We start from the raw sequence: 9,114 nt of genomic DNA, 5'->3' as shown, positions 1-9,114 counted from the left end.
GAGCTCCAGCTTGGGGTCCAGCAAGGCAGAGCTGGCCCATAGTCTTGATAAATCGAGGGACTCAGGTGAGCCTACCCGTGGCCCATTACTCCGACATCCCTCCTCGTCATGGAGAGCACGGGGATGATGAAGATGGTCACCGGTGATGGATTCCCCCCTCCGGCAGGGTGCCAGAACAGGGCCCCGATTGGTTTTTCGTGGCTACAGAGGCTTGCGGTGGCGGAACTCCTGATCTAGGTTTATTTCTGGGGGTTTTGGTATTTAAAGAAATTTTTGGCGTCGGGGGTAAGTTAGGGGGGCCCGCGAGTCAACCACATGATAAGGGGGGGCGCCCTGTGCTTGTGGTGGCCTTGGGACTCTTGTGGTCCATCGCCGATGCTCCGTGGGCTTCTTCTGGTCCATAAAAATTCATCGTAAAGTTTCAGTTCATTTGGGCTCCGTTTGGTATTCCTTTTGTGCAAAACTCAAAAACAAGGAAAAAACAGAAACCGGCACTGGGCTCTAGGTTAATAGGTTAGTCCCAAAAATCATATAAAATAGCATATAAATGCATATAAAACATCCAGATAGATAATATAATAGCATGGAACAATCCAAAATTATAGATACGTTGGAGACGTATCAATAGGCATCACGTTCGTGTCAAGTAGACTGACTCCTGCCTGCATCTACTACTATTACTCCACACATCGAACGCTATCCAGCATGCATCTAGAGTATTAAGTTCATAAAGAACGGAGTAACACCTGAAGTAAGACGACATGATGTAGAGGTATAAACTCAAGCAATATGATGAAAACCCCATCTTTTTACCCTTGATGGCAACAATACAATACGAGCCTAGCTACCCCTACTTTGTCACTGGGTGAGGACACCGCAAGGTTGAACCCAAAACTAAGCACCTCTCCCATTGCAAGAAGAACCAATCTAGTTGGCCAAACCAAACTGATATTTCGAAGAGAAATACAAAGACATCAACTCATGCATATAAGGATTCAGAGAAGATTCAAATAATATTCATAGATAATCTGATCATAAATCCACAATTCATCATATCTCGACAAACACACCGCAAAAGAATATTACATCGGATAGGTCTCCAAGAACATCCAGGAGAACATGATATTGAGAATCAAAGAGAGAGAAGAATCCATCTAGCTACTAGCTATGGACCCGTAGGTCTGTGGTAAACTACTGACGCTTCATCGGAAGGGCAATAGAGTTGATGTATAAGCCCTTCATGATCGAATCCCCCTCCAGCAGGATGACGGAAAAGGCCCCAAGATAGTATCTCACGGGTACAGAAGGTTACGGCGGCAGAAAAGTATTTTAGTGGACGCTTCTAGTCGTTTGGGAATATTTGGGAATATATAGAGGAAGAATTAGGGTTAGGGGAGCTCCAAGGGCCCACAAGCCCTCAGGGTGCCCCCTAGGGCACGCCCCTCTAGCCCCCCCCCCCCATGCTTGTGCCCTCCCCGGGACTCCTCTGACTTCATCTCCAAGTCTGGTGGGTGTCTTCTGGTCCAGGAAAAATCATCGCGAAAGTCTTATTCCGTTTGGACTCCGTTTGATATTCCTTTTCTGTAAAACTCAAAAACAAGGGGAAAACAGAAACTGGCACTGGGCCCTAGGTTAATAAGTTAGTACAAAAATAATATAAAATAGCATATTAATGCAAATAAAACATCCAAAACAGATAATATAATAACATGGAACAATCAAAAATTATAGACACATTGGAGACGTATCACAAGTGGACCCCGATGTTGGCTATCCCACACGTCGGCGAAAGTGAGTAGCAAGGTTCCTGACGACCGTCGAGGAGGATCCGTGCGGTAGAGTGTGTCCCCTGTTTCTAAAAAACAAAAATGGCGAAACACGACAGCCACTTGAACACACAGTACTCCTACTACTAGGCATGTGCAGTGTTTCATACGTCAGTATCATAATGTTGCTAGTGCAGTAAGATATGAAGATAAAAAATGATGTTGTGCGCATGTTAACTATGAGCAGTAATGTAACATGCCCCTTTTTGACTATCCAATCGAGAATGAACAGTGAGATCAATGTTAACAGAACTAGGTCTACATCGCACGGATAGTACAGTGCTACAGTACTCCACAGAACATGAACCATATGAAGCACGAATCAGTGTTAGGTAGGGTGTATGAAGGGTGCATGGGAGCAAAAGTTCCCTTTTTGACCCACTTTTGGGTGTTTGGCAGAGTGCATGAGTCCATGCTAGGTTAACACAAATACACTAGGAGCATGCATGAAGAGGGGTGTTGAGATGAGCATGCACGAAGAGGGAACAACTATATTGAGATGAGAATGCAACCAAACACACCCGCACACTTTGTGCTACGGTGACTCATGTGCATTGTCTGAGTTTGATCCAACGGTCATGTTGCACAGAGACATGCCCATGCAGAGGATGCCTAAACACCACCGAAGTCCCTCTGCTTCTCGAGGCGCACGACGTTGGTGATGTAGGGTGCCACCGCTCGCAGAGCCCGCTCCCGGTCGATGGGAGCTAGCTCGTCAAAGACGGTGTCCAATGGCACGAATGGATTCCGGTGACGAAGCCCTGAGAGGATTCGCCCGGCAACGGCCATGGCCGCCCGCAACCCCTCCCTGTCCAGCTCTGCCCCCACCATCGCGTGGAGACGGCTCAACTTCTCAGAGATATAAGTGAAGAACGAGACCAGGTCAGGAAGCCACAGCTCATTGAAGTCGACGGGGTGGTCAAACAAGTTTAGCCCGATGGCCGGCATGGTCGCATTGGCACGACGGTAGGCATCGTGCAGCCGCAACACGTGTGTGACAACATGGTCCAGCAACTAGTTGAGGCGATCTTGGACCTTATCACGATTGGCCCGCTCGCGCACCAGCCGGCTCGCTTGACCACCTACCGTATCTCCTGCTTTGTGTAGCAACACTGCTGACGCCTCGAGCATCTTTGTGGTGGACGCCTGTCGCTTTTGAAGCTCTGTGAACTCCCACACATAAAGGAGAAGCATGGCACTCCTCTCTTCCTTAAGCTCACAGAGCTCCACGTCCTTGGCCCTGAGCTCCGCATCCTTGGCCCGGAGCTCATGTGTCAGGCGCCTCACCTCAGACTCCATGATCTGGTGCGCTGCCATGGAACTAGGTAAAAGCAATGTGTAGAGGAAGCAAAGGGGGCGAAACACTGAAAGGCAATGCAATCTACGGGAAGGCGGAGGGATCTAGCCGAGGAGCGGGGTGAATCTTTTGGTTTTCACCATGGGAAAACACCAGTCGATGACTTTTCACATCAGGGAGCAGTGGGTTTTACAGGAGGAGTCATCATGACTAATTGGTGCCGCGCCTGCTCCTGTCAATCAAAAAAAATAAAAATCCTGCCACGCCTGCCGCACCCAAAGCCTAGAGCAACGCCGCGATGGATATTTAAACTTACCTACCGGCAAGTGATGTCTACTATGCAACTTTGTTCTTGTAGACTCGTGTTGTGCCTCCAAGCGCAAAGCTTTGTAGGACAGTAGCAATTTTCCCTTAAGTGGATGACCTAAGGTTTATCAATCCGTGGGAGGTGTAGGATGAAGATGGTCTCTCTCAAGAAACCCTGCAACTAAATAACAAAAAGTCTCTTGTTTCCCCAGACACCCAATACAATGGCAAATTGTATAGGTGCACTAGTTCGGTGAAGAGATGGTGATAAAAGTGTAATATTCATGGTAGAAATATATTTTTATAATCTAAATAAATAAAAACAGCAAGGTAGCAAATAGTAAATGGGCACGAAAACGGTATTGCAATGCTTAAAAATGAGGCCCAGGGTCCGTACTTTCGCTAGTGCAACCTCTCAACAATGCTAACATAGTTGGATCATATGATTATCCCTCAAAGTGCAATAAAAAATCACTCCTGAGTTCCTATTAGCGGAGAAAAAAGATAGGAACCGTTTGTAGGGCACGAAACAAACTCAAAGCTATTCTTTCCGTTCGATCTATTCAAGAGTTCGTACTAACATAACACAAAGCTATTTTTTCCGTTCGATCTATCCTAGAGTTCGTACAAGAATAACACCAAAGGAAATTCAGATTCATAATGCTCAGTCCACACAAAGAACTATAAAGAGACCCCAAACTTTCCGTCGGAGAAAAGATAATAAAAAACATGCATCAACCCCTATGCATAGATTACCCCAATATCACCGCGGGAATCCGCGAGTTGAATGCCATAACACATATCAAGTGAATCAATAGGATACCTAATTGTCACCTCAAGTATTCATATTGCAAGACATATATCATGTGTTATATTCTCTGATTATTTAGTCTGACAAGACAAAACTTTGAAGGGTAAAGATTCAATTCATCATAACAAGAGTATAGAGGGGAGAAACATCGTATGATCCAACTATACTAACAAAGCCCATGATATAGATCACGAGAGAGAGATCAAACACATAGCTACTGGTACAAACCCTCAGCCCCGAGGGTGGACTACTCCCTCCTTGTCGTGGTGGCTGCTGGGATGATGAAGCTGGCCACCGGTGATGATTCCCACCTCCGGCAGGTTACCGGAACGGGTTCTAAATTGGATCTCGTGGATACAGAGGCCTTGCGGCGCCGGAACTTCTGATCTAGGGCTACCTTGAAGGGTTGCTGAATATTTGAGAATTTATAGTGCAAAGAGGGGGTGCGGGAGGCCACCGAGGTGGGCACAACCCACCTGGGCGCGCCTGGGGGCCCAGGTGCGCCCTGGTGGGTTGTGTCCCCCTCGGGGCATGTAACATCCCGATTCTCAGAATGTTCAAGAAAAGGCTTTCCAAAAATCAGTGCGAGAAAATTTCATTTGTTTTATTTGGTAACAAAGCTTAAATTGGACTTTTATAATTTGGAGAATTTAGCTTGATCTAATGTAAACTTAAATTTAACTTAAGTTTTGTTCTTCTCTTTTGGGGTTTTGTTTTTCTCCCTTCAGCATATTAAATTATGCGCATGTGTATTTTTGAAACTTCTTCTGACTGTTGTTGATCTTCTATTCCTTTTGTAGATTGTTCTAAATTCATCAATAATTTTCTGAGAGGAAAATTAATTTCTTTTCCATCTATCAAACTCCGGACAGAATTTCCAAGTCTCAATCCATATATCTCTATTTTGTGTGTATCTTATTTTCTTTTGTCCACCGCATAGGCTAAATCCATCTCTTTCTTTTATTATATTTTCTCTCTCTCTCTCTCTTCCCTAGGTGCATCCACATTTTTTCTTCCAAACCGAATTGGCTAAGCCCTTTTTTTTCTCCTCCCACTAATTCACTTGGGCCTGTCCGATCTGGCCCACTACCCAGCCGAAGGAGCACCCTCTCAATCTTCTTCTCTGTAAGTTCACCTTGCAAAGAAGAGAAACAGCCACCTACACGTACATAGGAAACTCCTGCATCCTTCCTTAATCCCTCTTTCCTTCCTTATTTCTCTCCACTTCCCATCTTCCAATGCCAACCCAAGAGCTTCTCCTTCCTCACGGTTCCACCCACACTTGAACGTACATGCGCAGAAGAAGCTGAAACGTACAGGCACTAGCACCCATGATTCTCTCAACTGTTCTCAAATCCGTGAGTATATATATGTGTGTGCCCCTTGCTCCTCTTCCACACCCATATCAACTCCTCCCTTCTCGCTTCCTCAATCTCTCCAAAACTCTCTCCGAACTGCTGCTGTTCCATGGATGCCGGTGCTCGTTCCTAGTGGCGTAGACAATCTCCATCAGCACCCTTGCGCCCCAAGGTCCCTCTCCACACCAAGGATCCATTCAGAGAAGAACGAACACGTTCCGTCGATCACACATGAAGAATTCCCCATGTTCGTCTACACTGTTCTTCAAGTTCTTCGCGTCGTTCTGTCAAACTCGGTGAGCCTCTATCAAATTCATGTTGCACGCGTACTCATCATCATCTACTCTATCCCATAGACATCATCGTTCATCCTATCTAGAGCGTTGCTCGCGTTGATGCATGAATGGATGCCATCAACATGTCTGCGTACTTTTTAGTTCCTCGGATGATGTTGTGTTCAACATATGATTTGTTTCTCATACCCATAGTAATCCCATGGTGGGGTTCGATCGCTAGTTTATCGATACAATTTTAGTATACATTTTGTAATAATCATTTTTCTGCCAAGATTGAAGTGGGTTTGTTCGTTGGTTAAATTTTGTGTAAATATTTATGCTTGTGATATGCCTAGGAGTGCACGATATTTGCCCCAGAATTTTTGTGTGTCATATGACTTGCTTGATTTATTTATTTTACCTATTATAGTTATATATTTTCTATCGTGTGGTACGTAGTCGTATAACATAGCTATATACAAGTTTATGAGAATTATTATCATGGGTAGTAGTTGTTCCATGAACTTCTGTGTTGGTTCGATAATTTTTATAAGTTCGTGACATGCCTAGGAGTCGTTCCTAATTATTTTATAATTGTAGGAGTTAGTTGTGACTGATTAGATTTATTGTATGTATTTGTTTTATTACCCATTATAGTTTTGTACGTTGTCTTGTCTTGTTATTTTTTTGTACATCATGTAGTCCTCTCTTGTGCATGCCTACAATTTTGTAAAGGTTCTTAATGTTTATAATTAGTAGGATTATTCTAGGCTTTGCTTTGTTTATCGAATCATGAAATACTTCATATCTTATTTTATTTTTATTTAGCATGGCAATGTTTTAGATATGTTTTCAATATTCATTTACATCCATGTAGTATGTGTGTTTTATATATTTGAAATAATGCCATGCCTATGATAGTGGTCCGCCAGTCTTTTCTATTGTTGCCAGTTTCTTATCTTATGTTCATGCTTTTGCTTATACTTTACTTGGTAGATATACATGATAGTAGTTTGATGATATTATGCGTAGTTCTGTATCCTATATCTTTGCAAGTGTAAGTTGTACTCCCTCCGTCCGGGAAAAGTTGTCTCCGGCGACATTTTGCGAAAATCACCTCCCCTTTCCTCCGACAAACAACACACTCCCCGCGCCAGAGCCAGAGCTCCCTTGCTCGCCTGCCCCTCACCGGAGCTCCCCTGCGCCAGAGCTCACTGTCAGGACCCCGACTCAATGCCACATCGATCTAGCATGTAACACCTCATATCACTTTGCGGCCTCACGCACGGTATTCCCACGGGTGTCGCCTTACCTTTGCCCGAGACCGTTTGCGCTTTTTGGCACACGTATATGACAGTGTCGCTAGCATCCATATGATAAGGAGTCCGGGCTGACATGGCTAGTCGTAAACCCAAAGCGGCACAGACTTACAGGGACAGGCATCCATGACCCAGCATCGAACGTGTCGGTCATCAGCGAGTGAATCCAGGCTGTAGCACTGGGCTAGCAGGACTCCGGTGAACCGGGCTGTAGCGGGCTAACAGGACTCCGGTATTCACCGCGTGACATTTCCCCGAAGGGACAGACACAGGAACGAAGAAGGACACATGCCGGCCAGCCTAAGTGTCCCGGAGCAGTAGCAAGCTACCATGGCTCGGTGGAAACACTAGGAGACATTTCCCGGTAAGAGAGGCTACCAAGGATAAACAACTAGGTTGTCAGATCCCACACATACCAAGCATTTCAATAACATACACACAATATGCTCGATATGTGCAAATACAACATGGCATCACAACATGACTCTACAACTCAAGTATTTTAATCCATAGGCTCCGAGGAGCGAGATATTGCAAACATGGGTCTCATGACCCAACACTCAGAGCATACAAGTCAAGCACAAGCGGAGGCTATCATGTCTGAGTACAGACATCTATAAATGAAAAAGGCTGAGAAGCCTGACTATCTACCAAATCCTGCCGAGGCACAAGATCGTAGCTGAGGTAACAAGCTAAACGTCGAAGACCACGCGGAAATACTAGTGAGACTGAAGTCTCTCTGCAAAAACATAAAATAGGCAAACGTGAGTACAAATGTACCCAGCAAGACTTACATCAGAACTATCTACATATGCATCATTATCAACAAAGGGATGGTGGGGTTTAACTGCAGCAAGCCAGCTTTGACTCGGTGGCTATCCTAAACTACGACTGCAAGCGACTCTTTTGAGATGGCGCACACGAGTCCACATATTCACCATATCAATACACCACTATGGATCCGCTCCCGTCTCCCTACGAGAACGCCATCCATAGCACTCACGCTTATCTTGCGTATTTTAGAGTATCCACTTTCACTTGTCTATGAACTGATATAAGCAACCCAGAAGTCCTTTTCCGCGGACACGGCTATTCGAATAGATGATGTTAACCCTGCAGGGGTGTACTTCTTCATACATGTTTCCACCACTTAGCGTCTGCACACGACATGTGCTCGGCAGACTTCAAGCGAAAGCCGACGTGGGTGTAGACCACGACCTACCTAAACACTCAAGTCTCTAGTCCAGGTTTATCTCCTATTCGGGTTCCATCCATGAGGAGATCCGGCCGGAGTTTCGCTCACAGCCCCAAACGATGTGAACAGGGTTCCGTGACACCAAACGGGCGCCCGGTATACCCGGCCACGTGCCTACCGCATCACAGCCCACCCCTACGGTCAGCGCTGTCCACGGCCTCCAGCATACTACAAACACCAGAAACTACTTGCAACTCCTGGACAGAGGACTAGGGTGAATAAGAAGTCGAGCGGGGTCATATTTCAGGGCCCAATGTATGGTAGTAGCTGAATCATGGATCACAAACACAGAACTCAGTTCCTGAGGACGGCTTCAATGAGACAACCCACCATGTACTCCTACATGGCCTCTCACCGATACCTTTTACCAAATCGTGTTCACACACTTAGCTCACACATAGTAGGACATGTTCACACACCTCTGATTCATCCCTGATGAATCAGACCTGACTCAACTCTAAGCAGTAGCAGGCATGACAAACAAACATGAATGAGTAGGCACAACAGGGCTCAAACAACTCCTACTCATACTAGTGGGTTTCATCTATTTACTGTGGAATGACAGGTCATGCAAAGGATAAAGGGGTTCAGCTACCGCAGCAAGTAACAGATGAATCGTTGTTGTCCTAATGCAGTAAAAGAGAGCAGGAGTGAGAGAGTGGGATTG

This window comes from Triticum dicoccoides, chromosome 1B (assembly GCF_002162155.2).
Source record: "Triticum dicoccoides isolate Atlit2015 ecotype Zavitan chromosome 1B, WEW_v2.0, whole genome shotgun sequence".
NCBI lineage: Eukaryota > Viridiplantae > Streptophyta > Magnoliopsida > Poales > Poaceae > Triticum > Triticum dicoccoides.
This window is presented reverse-complemented; position numbering follows the sequence as displayed.